General features: G+C 46.8%; 1 long non-coding RNA gene across 1 annotated transcript; it reads left to right on the forward strand.

The window, feature by feature from the left end:
• Positions 1 to 1,537: 1,537 nt before the first annotated feature.
• Positions 1,538 to 17,705, forward strand: LOC118018103. Its single transcript, XR_004681316.1, has 5 exons — positions 1,538 to 1,562; positions 3,741 to 4,068; positions 6,891 to 7,193; positions 14,587 to 14,625; positions 17,676 to 17,705. It is a non-coding gene; the product is annotated as an uncharacterized LOC118018103 (long non-coding RNA).
• Positions 17,706 to 18,669: the final 964 nt, after the last annotated feature.

Raw genomic sequence — 18,669 nt, forward strand, 5'->3', positions numbered from 1 at the left:
GGCTCTCTCTCTTTCTGTCCAATAAATAAAATCTTAAAAAAAAAAAAAAGAGAGAGAGAGAGACTCTTAATCTCAGGAAACAAACTGAGGGTTGCTGGAGTGGAGGGGGATGGAGGGATGGGGTGGCTGGGGGATGAACATTGGGGAGGGTATGTGCTATGGTGAGCACTGTGAATTGTGTAAGACTGTTGAATCACAGACCTGTACCCCTGAAACAAATAATACATTATATGTTTAAAAAAAAAAAGAAAAAGAAAATGCACAGCAAAAAAAAAAAAAAAAACCCAAAACAAACATTGTGCTAGATAACAAAGCCAGCCACAAAAGGCCCCTTATTGTATGATTTCATTTATATGAACATGCCAACCAGAATAGACAAATCCATAGAGGCAGAAAGTAGATTAGTACTTACTGGGGGTTGGGGTAGCCGGGTGTGGATGGGGAGTGACTGCTAATGGGTATAAGGCTCCTTTTTGGAGTGATGCAAATGTTCTGGAATTAGATAGTAGTGAATATACCAAAAAAACTACTGAATTTAGAAGGGTGGATATCATGGAATGGGCACTGTATCACAAAAAAAAAAAAAAAAAAGAAAGAGAGAGAAAACAATATACTAAGTTCTGTTGTAAATTTCAGTTAGGTTATTTACATTTTTAAAAAAGATTTATTTATTTATTTGACAGAGAGAGAGAGAGAGAACACAAGCAGTGGGAGCTGCAGACAGAGGGAGAAGCAGGCTCCCCGCTGAGTAGGGAGCCTGATGCACCAGATCCCAGGACCCTGCCATCATGACTTGAGTAGAAGGCAGACGCTTAATGGACTGAGCCACCCAGTCCATTAAGAAGGAGCCCCTTCTTATTTACATTTAAAAAACCCCCACATTTATTTATTTTAGAGAGAGCACTCGGGTGGGTAGGGGGAGGGGAAGAGGGAGAGAGAATCTCAAGCAGACTCTCTGCTGAGCACGGAGTCCAATGTAGGGCTCAATTTCAGGACCCTGAGATGATCTGAGCTGAAACCAAGAGTCGGATGCTCAACGGACTGAACCAGCCAGGTGCTTCCTATTTACATTTTGTAGGAATTTAGGGATCTGGACTCAAAAATGAGTTTGTTGTTTTTTTGTCTCTGATCTAGTTCAGGTGTTGATGCTAAATCAAAAGGCAAGAAGGAGAGAGGTGAAGTGCAGGTCTGAGATGAGGGTCTGGCATTTGTGGCTCCCCAGGTCTACTATGTGGACATAGCAAAAGAGCTTGGGCTGCAGACCAGCCAGCTCCAGACTTGCTCAGCCTAGCCTTCTAGAATTCTCGCTGCCCCTTGCCGCCCTCTCCCACCGTCCTTTCACAAGCCACTATCGTCTGTGTCTGAGCTACTGCAACCACCTCCTGCTTCATTCGTTCCAGAAATAGCTACTGAGCACCTGCTAGTGCCGGGCATTGTTCAGGTACTGGGGAGCAGGAGGGCACCAAACACACAAAAGTTCCTGCCCTTAGGAGCTGACATTTCAGCAGAGAGACAGCCCTAAACAAATGAATCCGCAGATTATTTCACGGGTGAGAAAAATGGTGAGTACGCTGACGACAGAGAAGGAAAGTGGGGAGGGAGTGGTGGGTGGAGGAGGTACGACGTTGTTGTTTTTTTTAAGATTTTATTTATTTATTTGAGAGAGGGAGAGAACAAGCACGACGGGCGGAGGGGGGAGGGGCAGAGGCAGAGGGAGAAGCAGGCTCCCCGCCGAGCAGGGAGCCCAACGCGGGGCTCGATCCCAGGACCCCGGGATCATGACCTGAGCCGAAGGCAGACGCTTACGAGCCACCCAGGCGCCCCAGGAGGTACGGTTTTCTTTTTTAAAGATTTTATTTATTTGAGACAGAGAATGAGAGACAGAGAGCATGAGGTGGGGAGGGTCAGAGGGAGAAGCAGACTCCCTGCCGAGCAGGGAACCCGATGCGGGACTCGATCCCGGGACTCCAGGATCATGACCTGAGCCGAAGGCAGTCGCTTAACCGACTGAGCCACCCAGGCGCCCCAGGAGGTACGGTTTTAAGTTCGGAGGTGAGGAAGCTTCATTGAGAGGCTATGGTCTGCGTCTGTGCAGTTTGGCACAGGTGAGGGAGCGAGCCGTGTGGCTATCTGGGGGAGAGGTGTTCCAGGGGGAGGAACGGCCACTGCAGAAAAACTTAAGGGAAGAGTGGCCTGGAGTGGTCCTGTGCAGAGAAAAGCAAGGAGGCCAATATGGCTGGGGGAGGAGCGGGGGGAGGGACGCAGTGAGGTCAGAGGGGGAAGGGGAAGAGGACACTTAAAGACATCCGTTCTCTCCTCTCTAAAACCTTCCAGTGGCTTCCAGCTCCTGGCCTCTCAGGCCCCCCTGCTCTTAGACACCAGTGCCTCCCCTCTCCCCCTCACTGCTTTGCCAAGCTCATTCCCACCTCGAGACCCTTTCCCTTGCGGCTTCCTCTGCCCAGAAAGCCCCTCCCCCATCTTCTCCTGGCTGGCTTGTTCTTACCCTTCTGATCTAATCTCAAACATCACTTTTTGGGTGGACCCTATGTCAAGTAGCCCCCACTCCTTGATTATCCCAGTAATCTCTATTCTCTATGCATTTAGGACTACTTAGAATGATCTCGCTTGGTTTACACGTGAGTGGTCTGTCTAGTCCTCCCCAAAGGAAACCCCACGAGGTCGAGGGCCTCCTCTGGCTTGTTCACCTTGGTCTCCCTGGAGCATTCCTCAATAGTTACTTGTTGAATGGATGAGGGATTTGGTGACCTCATCCTCCTGGGAATTCCTCTGATTAAAGGGGTGGGTTCTGGGTGTCATCTTAGCACCTAAGCTTTCCAGCGGGCCTTAACTATTACCCCATCCAGATGACCTTTGGCCTAGGGGAAGACTAAGGCTGGGACAGAAGCATTCTTTCCTTCTGTCTGTCTTATGGACAGTGCTTTGTGCCCTCCACCTTCTATTCATTCTCCGTTACTTCCAAGGTCATACATGCTTTCCTCCTCCTAATCTCATTTCGGCTGGCCAGCTCTCTCAGAACTGGAGGAGGGGAGGGGCACTACTAAAATCAGTGATTTCTGAGATTTGAGAGGTCCTCAGGGACCTTTTGGCCAAAGGAGTCATGTGACAGAGAGACATGTGACAGATGGGGAAACTGAAGCCTACAGCAGGGAAAGAATGTGTCCAGGAGAATTGGTGGCAGATTACAGGGAGAAGTCATCAGACTGGGAGATATAACCCTGGGGGTTCATTGAGACCCCTACAATTACATAAATAATATTGTTTAAAGATTTTATTTGAGAGAGAGAGAGCACAAGCAGGGGGAGCAGCAGAGGGAGAGGGAGAAGCAGGCTGCCCACTGAGCATCAGGCTCCATCCCAGGACCCTGGGATCATGACCTGAGCCGAAGCCAGATACTTCACCGACTGAGCCACCCAGGCACTCCTAAAATTACACAAATAATGTTATGGTTAGTCATTTTTCTGAGAAGGTTCATCATTGTCTTAAGGGGTTTGATACCTTAGAAGTTAAGAACACTTTAAGGGGCATGGACTCCTTTGAGAAAACCATAACTGAACTCCTTGGGGTGTCTTGTTACTGTCCTCCTAGTAAATAGCTGTGCCAGACTCATAGCAGAGGTCCCCAAACTGGCTATTGAATGAGTGAATGAATGAATGAAATGGGTAAGGAGTGAATAGATTAACGGACTGATAAATGAACCCATCTCCTCCATTTAATTCCAGTGCTCTTTTGACCAAGTCACAAATGCAAGAAGTTAGCCCTAGCCCAACAAGGACCAAGGCCGTTGGATCCCTCACCTGACTGCCCCGCCCCTCCAAGATGGTCTCTCAGACCGGCTGCGCATAAGTGCTTTCTGGGTTGGACAGACCTTGAGAAGCAATCTCTGAGCCCTCTGTTGGACCAGGCTGTCAGCTGACCTGAAGATAATCCTATTGTATGTAAAAGACTCAAACTTTCCTGGTCTGACTGCAAGACAATCTCTTGCTCAGCTCCAGTCCTTGGCAACGCAGCTCGGGGCTGGACACAGACAGGGACAGGAGCCAGAGAGGGGTGAGTAGCTAGAAGTCCAAACTTTCCTGCCTTTTCTGGGCATGGACTAGTGATTCTCCTTGGGGGTGGTTTGGTTTGGGACACAATAAGGTCTATTTCTTAAAAAAAAAAATCACCAAGTACGTTGTGTTTTAGACCTCAGTCACAGTGGCCCAGAAACACCCAGACCAGCGTTCTGGGACAACTGAGAAAGGAAGAGTTGGACCCAGGGCTGGGGAGACTGAGAGGTGGAGAGTGCGTGGGGGTGGGCCCAGGGGCTGTCAACTTGGAGGTGTTGCTGTCACCACCCCTATTCTGAGGAGAGCTTGGTGGGACTCTCGTGAGGAGCTCTGAGACCTTCGTGCATTATCCAACAGCAGCTGCTGGGGAAGAGCACCGTACGTGGAATCTGGAAGCTTGGATCTGAGTCTTAGCTTGACTTCCTAGAAGCTGAAAGGGCCCGGTCTTGGGAGACAGAGCAGGGTTCAATCTCTGGCTCTCCCTTTGCCGCCTAGGGCAAGCGGCTTCATTTTTGAGCCTCCGTTTCCTCGTCTCGAAGAGTGGGAGCCTGATCCATTTTGATCCCCACCACCCTGTTAGCTCCTTGCCCTGGTATTTGGCGACATACTCGGGAGGAGGGAATGTCCCATGTTGCAATGGATCGCCCCGAGGGCAGTGCATGCCCCAGACTCCTTCTGGATCAGGCAGCCTACTGTTTCTTGGTCTAACCTCGAGGACTCCTGTCCTGGCTCAGGGCCTAGGAGAGTGAAGTGCTTATTCTGTTGTTATCTTCCCTCCCCTGGAGTCTTTGGTCCTTCTCAAGCTTAGATTCCACAAATGCAGCTGGTTCATAAAGTGGATGGAGCAAAATGAGCTTCTCACCCACCTGCCAGAGGCTGGGTGCAGGCCTGGAGAAAGGGGCTTACGGTACAGATGGAATGATACCAGAAGACGTTTCTTGTACCCCACTGAAGGCTTTCTGGATCATTTAAAGCTCCCAGGTGATTCCAATATGCAGCAAAGCTTGAGCACCAGGAGGCTGGAGGAAGGGAGCTTGGAAGCCTGGGCTCCCACACAAACAGCTGACTGGCGTAAATAACGGGTAATATACGGGAGGTGGCATGTGGGAGAGCTGTGGAGCAGGGGGCCCAGAGCCAAGAGCTCTGGTCCTAATCCTACTCCTCCTCTGGGACACCCAGCTGCTCTGGCCAATGCACAGCCCTCCCGGGGCCTTAGCTTCAGGCTGGCACGAGGAGGGGCTTGGGTCCAAGCCTTGGTTAAGATCAGAATCACTGGGGTGCTTATAAAAAAGACTCCAGGGGCGCCTGGGTGGCTCAGTTGGTTAAGCAACTGCCTTCGGCTCAGGTCATGATCCCGGAGTCCTGGGATGGAGTCCCACATCGGGCTCCCGGCTCAGCGGGGAGCCTGCTTCTCCCTCTGACCCTCTCCCCTCTCATGCTGTTTCTCTCTCTCTCTTTCTCTCAAATAAATAAATAAATAAAATCTTAAAAAAAAAAAAAAAAGACTCCAGGAGCTCCAGAGGGTTGGGGGGCTCAGTCAGTTAGGCATCAGACTCTTGATGTCATCTCAGGTCATAATCTCAGGGTCATGAATTCAAGCCCCGGGTTGGGCTCCATGCTGGGTGTCAAACCTACTTTAAAAAAAAAAGACTACAGAGTCCTGGAGCCTAATTCAGGGGGTCTGAGGCTGGTTCTGGAATCCAGACCAAGGAGCCTAGTGTACTTGATATGTGGCCCTCTACTGGTGGGGAGGGTCCTACTGTCTTTCCATCAGTGGGACCTGACTGGATCTGGATGTGACTTGTCCTGGATCCCCTATCTCACAGACTGGGAGGGGATGAAGCTTCCAGAGAGGACTCCTTATTCACTATTCCAGGATACTGACACCAAGCTGTCACTGAGGGATCTGTATCTGCCTGCAAGGCTTTGTAGGGGCAAGGGGATTGCCCTTCACAATACTGCCTGATCCCATGTGATAAGTGCTCCGCCCAATCCCCTGACATTTGCCAAGCACTGGGATAGCCTTTGGAGCTGACCCTGGTGGGGGAGAACATAAGGAGTTCTGCTGTGCTGAAGCTTCCTAGAAGCTGACCAGTAACCATCCCTCCTCCCACGCCACTCCATAGTGGTCTTGAGAAAAGGGAGAACCCACAAACACATGAACTGAACCCTAGGTTGCCTGAGGCCTGGGGTTTCCAGCTTGCCTGCACACCCCTGGTTTTTCTTCTGCATCAGTTTCTGGCAGCTAGGGCAGGGTGGGGACCAGAGAATGGGAATTTATGGGACAGGCAGTCTTGGTGGGGTAGAATAAGTGAAAGTGAAAGTTCTTAGGAAGTTTATTTCTAAGAAAAGAGTAGCGAAATCAGTTGGTGGGGAAACCAAGCCATGGATCTCCTTCCAGTTTCCTTCCCCACCCCATGTGGAGTGAGAAGTGGAGAAGAGAAAGAAAGGTCTGTAGACAGGTCAGCCCTTGCAGTAAGCCCCCCATGCTGGACTCGGGCCTGAACTCCCTCTCCCGTCTGTAGGAGGGGATCTGGGGTTTCCTGGCCAGTCCTCAGGGTTAGGGAGTTCCTTCTGAAATACAGGTGGGATTTCCCTCAGTTGCCGGTGAAATCAGAAAAGTCGCCACTTAGAAACAGAGCTTTGTGTGGAGGTGCTTTCAGCTCCGCTGGGGACCGAACCTCGGGAGCTGGGACTTCCACAAACACTTCGGTCATTGTGAAAATGTAGAGCCCCTCAGGTTCTGGTCCCTTCTGGTGGGGCTTTTTTAGCATGATGCCCTTTGTCTGTCCTCCAAGGGGTCTTTGCATTTTCTTGAAACAGTTGGCTGGTGTTCCTTTAAGGGCTTGAAGGGCGAGTGGGCCCTTGAGCTAGCTCTGTGAGGACCGTGGCTGGCCGGCGGCTCCATGGGCCCGGATGCTGTTGGCACAGGACCTCGGATACTCCACAGGCATTGCTAAGTCAGCGAACCTGGCACTGTTCTCTGCAAGTCCCCAAACCCCACAAAAACATGCAAGTCCAGCCGTAGGGCATCAGGAGAGAAGAGCACGTAGCCCTTTGGAAAGGCTAATCATGAAGACGAGGAAGGAAGATAGAAAAATATAAATGGTGCAGAAATATTATCCGGTAAGTATGTTGTGGTTGCTTCTGCTATAAAATATGATGTGTAGGGCACCTGGGTGGCTCAGTTGGTTAAGCGACTGCCTTCGGCTCAGGTCATGATCCTGGAGTCCCTGGATCGAGTCCCGCATCGGGCTCCCTGCTCAGCAGGGAGTCTGCTCTTCCCTCTCCCGCTCCCCCCTCTTGTGCTCTTTCTCTCTCTCACTCTCTCTCTCAAATAAATAAATAAAATCTTTAAAAAAAAATATGATGTGTAGGTTGTAGTAAGGAGCTGGAAGGAAAGACAGATGGAAAGGGTTGTGCTAAGACAGTGAGATTAGGGGCAGTGACCGGTGAAGGTTTTTCTTAAAATTTAATTGTTGCAACATCATTATAATATAAAAACCAAACCTCTGTGGCAGCGTTCATGATAGGCATAATCGGGGTTACGGGTGGCTGAAAGTCCTTTACTTGTCCTGGCTACACAGAGCTTCCCAAGGGCCAGATTCCATTTGTTCATGCCTCACTGCAGGGCCCCACACCAAGCACATAGTAGGTGCCCAATAAATACTTAGCTGAATAAAGAAATTAAAAAATCTAATAAATAAATAAATAAATACCATGACCTCTTGCCTTGATTTCATGTAAGTTCATTCCTTTCAGTTAAAGCGGTTTAAGTAAATGCATAATAAAAAAATTTCACTTTTTTTAAAAAAATATTTTATTTATTTGACAGAGAGAGAGATAGCGAGAGCAGGACCACAAGCAGGGGGAGTGGGAGAGGGAGAAGCAGGCTTCCCGCCGAGCAGGGAGCCCGATGTGGGATTCGATCCTGGGACTCTGGGATCACGACCCGAGCTGAAGGCAGACGCCCAGCGACAGAGCCACCCAGGCGCCCAAATTTCACTTTTTTTTTTTTTATCTTTAGCTTTTCATGGGTGTGAATAAAATCGCAAAAAGAGAGAAAATCCTTGTCCACATGGGGATCCCATTCTAGGTTCAGAGTCCTGTGAGGGTGATAAAGGCTTGCCTTCAGGGAGGAGTGGCTGCCTAATTGACTTCCCCCTTTGGTCTTCCATTTGACCTCCCTCTTGATCCAAGTAGAAGCCTCTGTGGAGCTGGGAGGTAGGCATTCGCTACCACCTTTCCCTTCCCGGGGTCCTGGGTGCCTAGGGTCATGACTCGGCCATTGTCACCGAGGCCTTTTCGTCAGCACATGGCAGGATTTGACCTGTAGACAAAGAACAAGTAGGGTGTTTTTGGTTTCGTTTGGCTTGCTAACTGGTAAAGGTCCTGCCTCAGAATATTCCCTCACTAACCACCCCCTGTCTAAAATAAAACCACTAGTTCCTCCTTGAGGGTAAGGTTTTAAAAGCTCCCAGTCAGGCACAGATCTGGAAAGGGAGGTTCTCTGAGCCATTTCTCCAGGGGAAAAAGAACGACAAGGTGACTCAGCTCTGGGAAAATTAACCACCAGATCACATTGGGGGATATTGTACCTGGGAGCCATGGGGCGTTCCTATTGGGTGGGGGCTGGGGGTGCGGGCAGTGAAAGAATTCACCCAAGGCAGAACAAAGAAGATACTCATGATGTGCCCCTAGCAAGGGATGCCGAGAGCGATTCTATTTTTTTTCTAGAGAGTCTCCTTGGACTACTAATATTAAGTTCTATATCCAGCCAGTTGGTCCCTCAACTAGCAAGACCCCAAAAGAATGGAATCCAGCATACTGGATGGTTGACTTCTTACCCATCGTTTTCCAAGCCGTGCGCTAAGGGCCCTGCACACAATCTTCCCTCAGTCTTTCAACCACTCTGTGAGGTAGGGAACATTCCTACTTTACAGGAACAAAAGCCAAGGCTCAGAGATGTGATTTGCCCAGGATCATGCAGCTAACTAGAGTAATGGTAATGAATAGCTAACAATCACTGAGCACTTACTAAGAGGGCTTCCGGTTTGAACCCACTCAGTCCTCATAACATCCTTGTGAAGGAGGTGACATCAGCCCATTTGAACAAGTGTGGAATCTGGAGTACAAGAAGGTTATCTTAACACCCTCGCCTTATATGGTGAGGGTTGGCTCCAGTTCTTTCTGGTCCACAGGCATGTACTGAGAACCGGCTGTGTGCCAGGAACATCCAGCTGCCCTGGTGATCAGACCCAGTCACTGCCCTCGTGGAGCATCCTTGTTGGCTTCACCGCACCAGGACGGTGTGGAGACGGGCTGGAGTGGAAAAAGGGTTGGGACAGCCAGGGGTAGAACTTCCAGAGGACGCAGGGCCCAGGTGGGGAGCAGCCCTGCCTTCAGTTGCCCCTGCCTGGGGATGGCCATTGAGTGGCCTTAACCTCATCCTTTGTGGCCACCCTCAGGTAATGATTATCCTCTTTGGGGGACTGAGGCAAGAGGTCAGGTGTCTCGAGAGCCCCATCATCTCCGGGCCTTCAACCTCCGTGGGCTCTTCACATGCCCATTGTGGGGGTTTTCCCTATCTCTGTTCACATACACACCGCAGAAGAAGAGAAGCTGCCAGTGGATCGTATCAGAGAAGCTCCCCACAAGGAGATTTTGAGACCAGGATTACGTTTCTGCTGGGAAGGAATTGCACCTCAGCTGACCAAATTCTGTCCTCAGCTTCCTCATCAGTACAGGCCTCAAACTGTCTTCAGTTTCCAGATCTAGTGTGTCTCCTTGTAGCCTCTGTCTCTGCTAAGATAACCCTTTCGGTCCCTATTCCAGCCCTCTGCCTCTGGGAAATCACGCGTACTTTTAAGGACTTCCAACTATACCACACCCAAATGGTAAGAGCGCCCATTTACTGGGTGCTGACTTTGTTCTTTATTATCATGTGCCCAGTCTTCACACGGATACACTTGTTTGATCCCCAGTGTTCCTAGGAGTTTGCAATCATCACCCCATTTAATGATGGAAAAACTGAGGCACGCATGGTTAACCCACACACCTAACATCACAGCTAGGAAGTGACAGGTTGGAACCCCCGAGGTCTCAGGCCAAGCCTGACCCCCAACCACTCCATTTTTCTTGCCACTGTATGACCCTAATGTTTAGAATTCACAGGAATTGGGAAAAGGAACACCAGCTTTGTCCAATGAATGTTGGAGCTTTATTTGTTTGCTTTTTTTTCTTTTTAATCAAAAGATGACTTTAAAGTTGGACGTCTCAAATTTCCTCTGGTTCTGTTCTTCTTGTGTTGCATCTCCTTCTAAGGAAGGCGTTCTTTTGAAATTTCACTGAACGCTCTTCTACTCAGAAAGAGGCACATTTTCTCTTGCTCTGTCACCTATAGAAATGGGAGACCGCTGATCAGCCAGTTCTTCCACTTGCTGGAAAATAGTCTTACAAGGTCTCAAAACCTCTTTGAGCCTGTTTTTCTCTGAAGCAAGAGGGACCTGGCCCCTTGCCACTAGACTGGTTTCCAGTCAGAGTTTTCCAGCCTCTCTCCTTCCTGAGAATTTTATTTTACCTTAATTTGCTATTTTCATATTCTAGAACAGTTAGAAATGAAATAAAAGTCTAAAGAAGTAGGGAAATAAAATAATCCCTAAGATCTCCTCTCCTGACCTTTTTATACGGGCTAGACTTGACTTTGAACCTGAGGGAGGGCCTGCCTGTATGCTTGGCACGGCAAGGGCCTGTGACAGGGACACAATCCTTGCCCTGAGATTCTTACCGTCTGAGCTGGCGAATGCAGAGAACAGCTTTCAACATTTTCCATTTTAACCAGTATTTACTGAGCATCCACTGTGATTTACTGAGCATCCACAGGGATTCTTCTGCATGCTTGGTGTACATCAGCAAACAAAAGATCCCTATCCTCGTGGAGCTTACATTCTAGTGGGGAAGGCAGACCATGAGTTGATACATGCTAAAGAAAAAAAGAAGAGGAAGTGGGCTGGGGTATGGGGTGCGTGGGAGGAGGCTGCAGTATGAAATGGGGGTCAGGGTTAGCCTTCCTAAGGTCATATTTGGGGCGCCTGGCTGGCTCAGTCAGTAAGAGCATGCAACTCTTGATCTTGGGGTCATGAGTTCAAGCCCCACATTGGGTGTAGGGTTTAGTTAAAAAAATAAAAAAGTCAGAGTTGAGTCAAGACTTGAAAAAGATGAGAGATTTAGCCATGTGGGTATCTGGGAATGGAGTGTTTCAGGTGGGAGGAATAGCTAAAATCTCAAAGAAACAAAATACAACACAAACATCAGGAAGGGGCCACCAGAAAGATAAGTCTGAGAAAGGGCCAAGGGGAGGAAGGAGGGCTTGCATGCCTATGCTAATCACATGGTGGTGGCTCCGTTGGGTGGGGTGATTTATCCGACCCTGGGGACGAGGCTCTGCCCAAACCTCTAGGCCAATGGAAATCAGCTCTGACCCAGGCTCTTTCACAACTGGGACACGGCCTTGCGTGAGCCGTATACTCCCTGGGCCTTAGTGGCCTCAGCTGTAAAAGAAGACAGCTACCATCGGACCACTCTCCGGTGTCCTGCCTCCTTGCCCCCTGAGTGCTCTTTGTAGTACTAATAGTAATAATTATAATAATGTCACAAATAAGATGATGACTGCAGCATCTTTCTGGGATGAATAAGTTAATTGTTCTTTTTTTTTTTTTTTTAAGATTTTACTTATTTATTTGACAGAGAGAGACACAGCGAGAGAGGGAACACAAGCAGGGGGAGTGGGAGAGGGAGAAGCAGGCTCGCCGCAGAGCAGGGAGCCCGATGCGGGACTCGATCCCAGGACCCCGGGACCATGACCTGAGCCGAAGGCAGTCGCTCAACCAACTGAGCCACCCAGGCGCCCCAAGTTAATTGTTCTTACGACTGAGACTTTTTTTTTTTTTTTTTTTTTACGACTGAGACTTTTAAAAACCAAAAGCAAAACCATTTAACTTCCGTGGTTTCTGAGGAAAAGAGGGGCAAGAGCCTGGCCTTTAGTCAGGAAAAAAAAATGAAGTGAAAAAGGCAAAAGGCTTTGTGGGACCAGCATTTAACCGTCTTCCCTTTTTGTGGGAACTGTGTTCCAAGAGGGCCCCTCTTGGCTGCTCCTGAGGGTATTTCCTTAGCTGAGGTTCAGAACATCTGCAAGCAGCCAACTGTCAGTTTGGGAAGGTTTGGGAAGTATTATGCAAAAGGTAAAAGAAACGGTCTTTGACAAACGTTAAAAAGACAACCTGCCAGGGGCGCCTGGGTGGCTCAGTTGGTTGGGCGACTGCCTTCGGCTCAGGCCATGATCCTGGAGTCCCAGGATCGAGTCCCGCATCGGGCTCCCTGCTCGGCGGGGAGTCTGCTTCTCCCTCTGACCCTCCTCCCTCTCATGCTCTCTGTCTCTCATTCTCTCTGCCTCAAATAAATAAATAAAATCTTAAAAAAAAAAAAAAAAAAGACAACCTGCCGAAGTTTCCTAGCCTTTAGGCTGTAGGGGCCAGAGACATAAAACTGTGTTCTCACCATCCACTGAGTTGCTAAAAGGAGGGATTTGAGAGCACCGTATTGTCAGACACTTGGTTTTGCCCCAAACTCCAGGACTTGGGGCCCTGTGATTCTAGGGAAGGGCTCTTCCTACTCATGACAGACGGGAGTGTTTGGTGTTTTAATGCCAGGGCAGAGGTGGGATGGGCTTGCCGGGGACATAGGACTAACAAAGAGAAGATCCCCCGCAGAAAGCACATCCAGAAAGGAGAGCTCATATGAGGGGTCACAGGAAGTGGGCTGGGGTATAGAGTATGAAATAAGAGTCAGGGTCTGAAGTCAGATTGCCAAAAGCCCAGTCCCACCTCTGTGCCTCAGTTTCCTCATCTGTATAATAGATACACAATGATGCCTACTTCACAGGGCAATTGGAATAAGCAAATGAATTAATACACATGAAGTCCTTGGTATAGTACCTATGTCCTAATAAAATAGCCAACAGTGGATGCTTTGGGTAGTATGAGTTCTTCTTCTTCTTTTTTTTTTTTTCTTCTTCAGATGTATTTATTTATTTGTCAGAGAGAGAGGAGCACAATCAAGGAGAGTGGCAGGCAGAGGGAGAAGCAGACTCCCTGCTGAGCAAGGAGCCTGATGCAGGACTCAATCCCAGAACCCTGGGATCATGACCCAAGCTGAAGGCAGATGCTTAACTGACTGAGCCACTCAGGCATCCCTGTATGAGTTATTTCTAAGCAATGTTTGAGTGTTTTTCATTGAGGCCTGCCTATTCAAGGAATGTTTTCCATGCAAGCATACTTTCAGGTTATGTATCTTTCTTCTTTCTAACCCAGATTTTCCTTAATCGTGAATCATCATTTTTTAAGCCAATGCTGTAGGAATATAACCCAAGTGTAGGGGCCAAGGGCAGGTTACCCCAAAATGTGCCACTTTGACATATCGATTGTTTTAAATAAAACACACTTAAGAGCGAGTCAATGCAAAAAGAATACTCTGAAGAAAAAAAAAAAAAAGAATACTCTGACCACCACCTTTGTTTCCGGAAAGCAAGAAGTAAATCTCCCCTGTGAAAGGTTCCCTCCCTGTTCCAAGAGGTAAAGATACATCCTTATCACCAGAGAGTGGAAATTTAGACCCAAGAAGTCTTTGGGTCTAATTACTTTCTGCTAATTTGCTATCCCAGCCCAAATTCCAATTAGTATTCCTTACTAATTGAAGCTCCCAAAGTTAAGTTTTCTTTGTATTGTCAATTCCTCACAGATTTATTGTCTCTCTGTCTAAAAAGTATAAAAACTGCCTGCCTTGGTCATTTCTTTGGGTCTCAATTTCATTATTGGACCTCCATGTGCACATAATTAAACTTTGGGATTTTTTCCTCCCATTAATCTCTCATGTCAATTTAATTCTTAGACCAGGTAGAAGAATCTTGAAGGGTATTGGGACATTTTTTCTCCCCTACACAGCCACAAAATGTACATCACTATATGTGATTTCAAATTTTCTAGTAGCCACATTTTAAAAAGTAAAACAAGACAGGTGACATTCATTTTAATAATATATTTTTAACCCAATATATCCAAAATATTTCAACATATAGTCAATATAAAAATTAATAAGATTTTACATTTTCCCTTATTGTATCTTTGAAATCCAATGTATATTTTACAAATATAGCATATCTCAATTCAGATTAGCCAAGTGCTTACTAGACAAATGTGGTTACCATGTTGAACAGTGCAATTCTAAGTGATGGGAGGATGGTTCTTGGCAGTGAGCTGGGGTGGGTTACTCAGGCTGGGCCCTGAGTCCCTCCCAATCACCACCATGAAATCCAGAAAGGCCTCTGGGTTGGGGGTCTTCTGGTCATATGGAATGAGGAGGATCTTGATGCAAGCCCTGCAAGTTCAAGAGTGTGGTTTTAGATTGTGATCTATTGAGCAAACTCTTGCTTGCCCATAACGGTCTTTTCCTTTCTCCCCACCAGCCCCATCCTGTCTGAAAACTACATCAGGAGTCCCTGGAGGTAGGAATTTTGCTGAATTGTTCTGCTTACATTCCCACCAGCCAGGAAGGAGAGACCACCCCATCTCCCCTTGGGAAAGTGCCCTTTGGTCCGATTCAAGGAGATTTCAGTTTGGTCTTTAAAATAGGATGTGCCTTGGGGAAGGCTGACTTGATTTTGAGGACAAGACCTTGTCACCTCTTCAGACATGAATTTGCATGTCTTTCCTCCAGTTTGTTATTACAAGGTTGTTTGGGGGGGGGGTCTCAAGTCCTTATTTTCCAAGTTTTTGGGAAGAGTGGAAGGGACCTCACTCTCACCTCCATGAGCCAGGAGTATTATTACCTCCATGAATGCCCTTAAAATCTGAAAAGAAACTCTGTTCTTGGGGCGCCTGGGTGGCTCAGTTGGTTAAGCGACTGCCTTCGGTTCAGGTCATGATCCTGGAGTCCCAGGATCGAGTCCCAGGATCGAGTCCCGCATCGGGCTCCCTGCTCGGCAGGGAGTCTGCTTCGTCCTCTGACCCTATCCCCTCTTGTGCTCTCTGTCTCTCATTCTCTCTCTCAAATAAATAAATAAAATCTTAAAAAAAAAAAAAAGAAAGAAACTCTGTTCTTGTTTCATTTGTGATGAGATTGCACTGTCTACTTAATCCACAGATGTTCTTTTCCTTCAGCCTTCCTGACTACTACTTCTTACCAGTCTTTAGTATTCCCAGCCACATTGCCTCAAGGCAAATTACTTTTATCAGGCAGTTCCTGAATGCTGATCTCTGACTCAACTTCTTTAGTCTCATTGTGCCCCAAGAGAGGTTATCCAAAGAATGTTCTCCATTAATAATTTTTTTAATTCAATTTATGTCAACAATCAAAATATTTTTGAGTGTTTTTTTCCTTGATTACTAACATGATACACAATTTTAGAATACAAAATTTGGCATACTCTGGAAAAGATGAAGAAGAAACATTATCCTGCTGTCTAGAAAACACCACTATTAGCTTTTTGTTAATCGACAGTTTTTTGAGCCCCCCTATATTCTATTCCAGTCAAAACTATATCCCTGGGATAATCTAGATGAGAAGACAAGACTAGCACATGCAAAAAAGGAAGAATTATTTGATACAGAATTAATTCATTTACTCATTCATTCAGTGCCTTGGGGTGATGTACAGGAACATGTGGAACTAATCTAGAAGTTTAGTCCATTTGGGGGTATCATCAAATAAAGGTCATCAAATGTAGAGCATATCACTGATGCTGGAAGAACAACTTATTCCAGCAGTAGATACTGTCTTTTTGGAGGGTGAGCAGTATCCCTTCATTCTTTAGGAGGGGTTAAACATTAAGATTGGCCATAAGAAAAATTTTTACTGTCTCAGTGTAATAACCATGACTAAGCCATGAAACAGCACTTCACTAAGTGATTCTATTCATTTTTCATGTTTGTGACCAAGACCAAAAAAAAAAAAAATTTAATGGAGTCTGGCAAAAAATAAGAATGAACTCAAATGTTGTAATTTAATTGGTAAATGTGGTCAGCCTCAGGATTGATACCAAGAAGCCGTTGAAGATCTGGTTAATATTCTGCGGTTACAAATTAAGGGACAAAGACTTCCCTCTTCCTTAGTGACCAATAACGTTAAATATAATTACAGGTATGTGGCTGGAATTTCAGTGTGTGTGTTTGGGGAAGTAGGAGTGAGGTTGGGCTGTGAAGCTTAGGAAATATTGTCACTGGGTTTGGGAACTTGGATAGTTTGCTTCTGTGCAGAGGAAGCTCAGAGCCCTGAGGTGGTAAATTGATGGGTGGGTTATGGGACTGGAGAGAATTGACGGTTAAGTTAATTTTGGGGACACCTATAGGGCTAGGTAGTGCCATAGAGAAGGGTATAAAATAATGGCAAAATAAGGGGAGATGAGCGGGACCCCAGCATTCTAGTGACAGGTGTGTGCCACTTTGAATTACCAAAGGCAGGACGTGACAGTGGTAATCTCTGGATGGAAGGTGACAAGGGATTTGTCCTTTCTTTTGAGTCCCCCCATTGCTACTCCCCAACTGCCTGCTTTTCCATAGTAAGCATGTATGAATTTTTAATTAGAAAATATAATTTACTAAAGATATACAAAAATAACTTAGCATAGTATTGATAGATAGGATGTCTTGGGAAAAAGATAAGTCAAATAAGGACCTCCTTTCTTGATCATTTTCAAAGGGCCCAGTTCCCCCTAACCCACATGTATACTCCTGTTCCCTTATGTTTGAAATTTTCCCTGAAAGATGTGTTTCCAATATTTTTGAACCCTGTGAAAACATTTCCAAGAGAAGTAACACATCCCACTATTTCCAGTTATTATTAATAGTAGTCTACACATGGCTCTTTTATTGCAACTTTTGGTTCTTTCAAGCCCTCTAATTTTTAGAATTGGAATGTCATTCTACTAGACTCAGGTGGCATCTGAGAAGTTCTTTTATGCCTTTTTAAAATAGAAATCTAATTTATTTTTTAGAGCAGTTTTAGATTCCCAGCAAAATTGAGCAGAAGGTACAGGGATTTCCTATATACCCACTGCCCCTTGTTTTTCTTGTCAAATTATAGACCCGAACTGTGATGGGGGAGCTCTGCCCCTCCCCCTTTTCCAGTCCAAGATGAAAACCGTGAAGTTACCAAATTTTTAGATACTTAGCAACACCTAGGGAGGCTTCTGGATTAGGACCATGGAGCTCTTCAACAAGGAGGGACCCGGCTCTAGTAAACTGGGTGTGTGGCTTTAGTGATAAGAAGGGAAGAAGAGCTTGCAAAGGAGCCCAGCTGGGGATGCAGGGAGCCTGTGCCCTCTCTCAGAGCACCAGCCTGCAGCCACCCCTCCACTGATGCTCTATAAGGGGATTAAGAACACAACAGTCGCTGCTCCCTTGGGACCAAGACTGTTCTGGCTACAGACTCCCATCCATGAAAGGGGTTGAGATGGAATGAGAACAGAACTGAAAGAATGGGAAACTCCAAGGTGCCTGGTATCCATGAATAAAGAAGCTGCTTTTTATTTTAAAAAAGATTTTATTTATTTGTCAGAGAGAGAGAGAGAAGAAGAAGAAGCAGGGGGAGCGGCAGGCAGAGGGAGAAGCAGACTTCCTGCTGCACAAGGAGCCCGATGTGGGACTGGATCCCAGGACCCCAGGATCATGACCGGAGGCGAAGGCAGATTCTTCACTCACCGAGCCACCCAGGCACCCAATAGAGATACTTTTTTAAAAGGTTGATTTTTTTTTAAAAAAGCATTTTGTTATGAAAATTCTAAAAAATAAAATGGGGAGACTAGTGTAATGAACCTTGATTTTCTCATTGCTCAGCTTCAGCCATCCACTGCTATCCCTCTCTCATCCCTCTCCTGAAACTGGATTTTTTGGAAGCAAACCACAAGCATTTTCTCATTCCAAATAGAAGTACTTCCGTATGTACCTCTAAAAAAAAAGAAAAAAGAAAAAGACTAAAAGGAAGACGTCTGATGATTTACAAATCTTAATCTTCACCTGTCACTTACTTTGAATTAGGAGCCCTAAGTCCTAGACCTGCTTTTGTCAATCACCAGCAACAAGTCATGTACCCTTCTGAACTTGCACTTTTCCCACCTGATTTTGCAAAGGAGGTGATTTCTAAGGTCTCTTCCCATGCTAGAAATGAAATATTCGTTCAAGGGTCACTTTTAAGACTCTAGAGACATAGATTTGGTACAGGGTCTATTTGCTGTTGGTTTTTTTGGTGCAGTGCCCAGTTCAGAGTCAAGACCTCCTCACTGAAGAGCCAAGGAGGTCCTAGAGGCTGCTGAGTGGCAGGATCTTTAACTTGGAGCTTTCAAAAAGAAATGAGTCTGGGAGCCATCCCTCCAGGCAGTGTTGCACTGCCCTCAGTATCTTTTGGCTGCAAAGTGAGGGGACAAGCTCGGACCCAGGACTTCCGGCTGCCACAAGCATGGGTCAAGCTCTGCTATAGCTTGAAGAGGACTAGGGACATGAAGCTGGAGGAGGGCTATTTGGGAAGAGAAACTGCTGGTGGTCAGGGTGGTGGG

This window comes from Mirounga leonina, unplaced genomic scaffold (assembly GCF_011800145.1).
Source record: "Mirounga leonina isolate KUSES-001 unplaced genomic scaffold, KU_Mleo_1.0 Mir_106, whole genome shotgun sequence".
NCBI lineage: Eukaryota > Metazoa > Chordata > Mammalia > Carnivora > Phocidae > Mirounga > Mirounga leonina.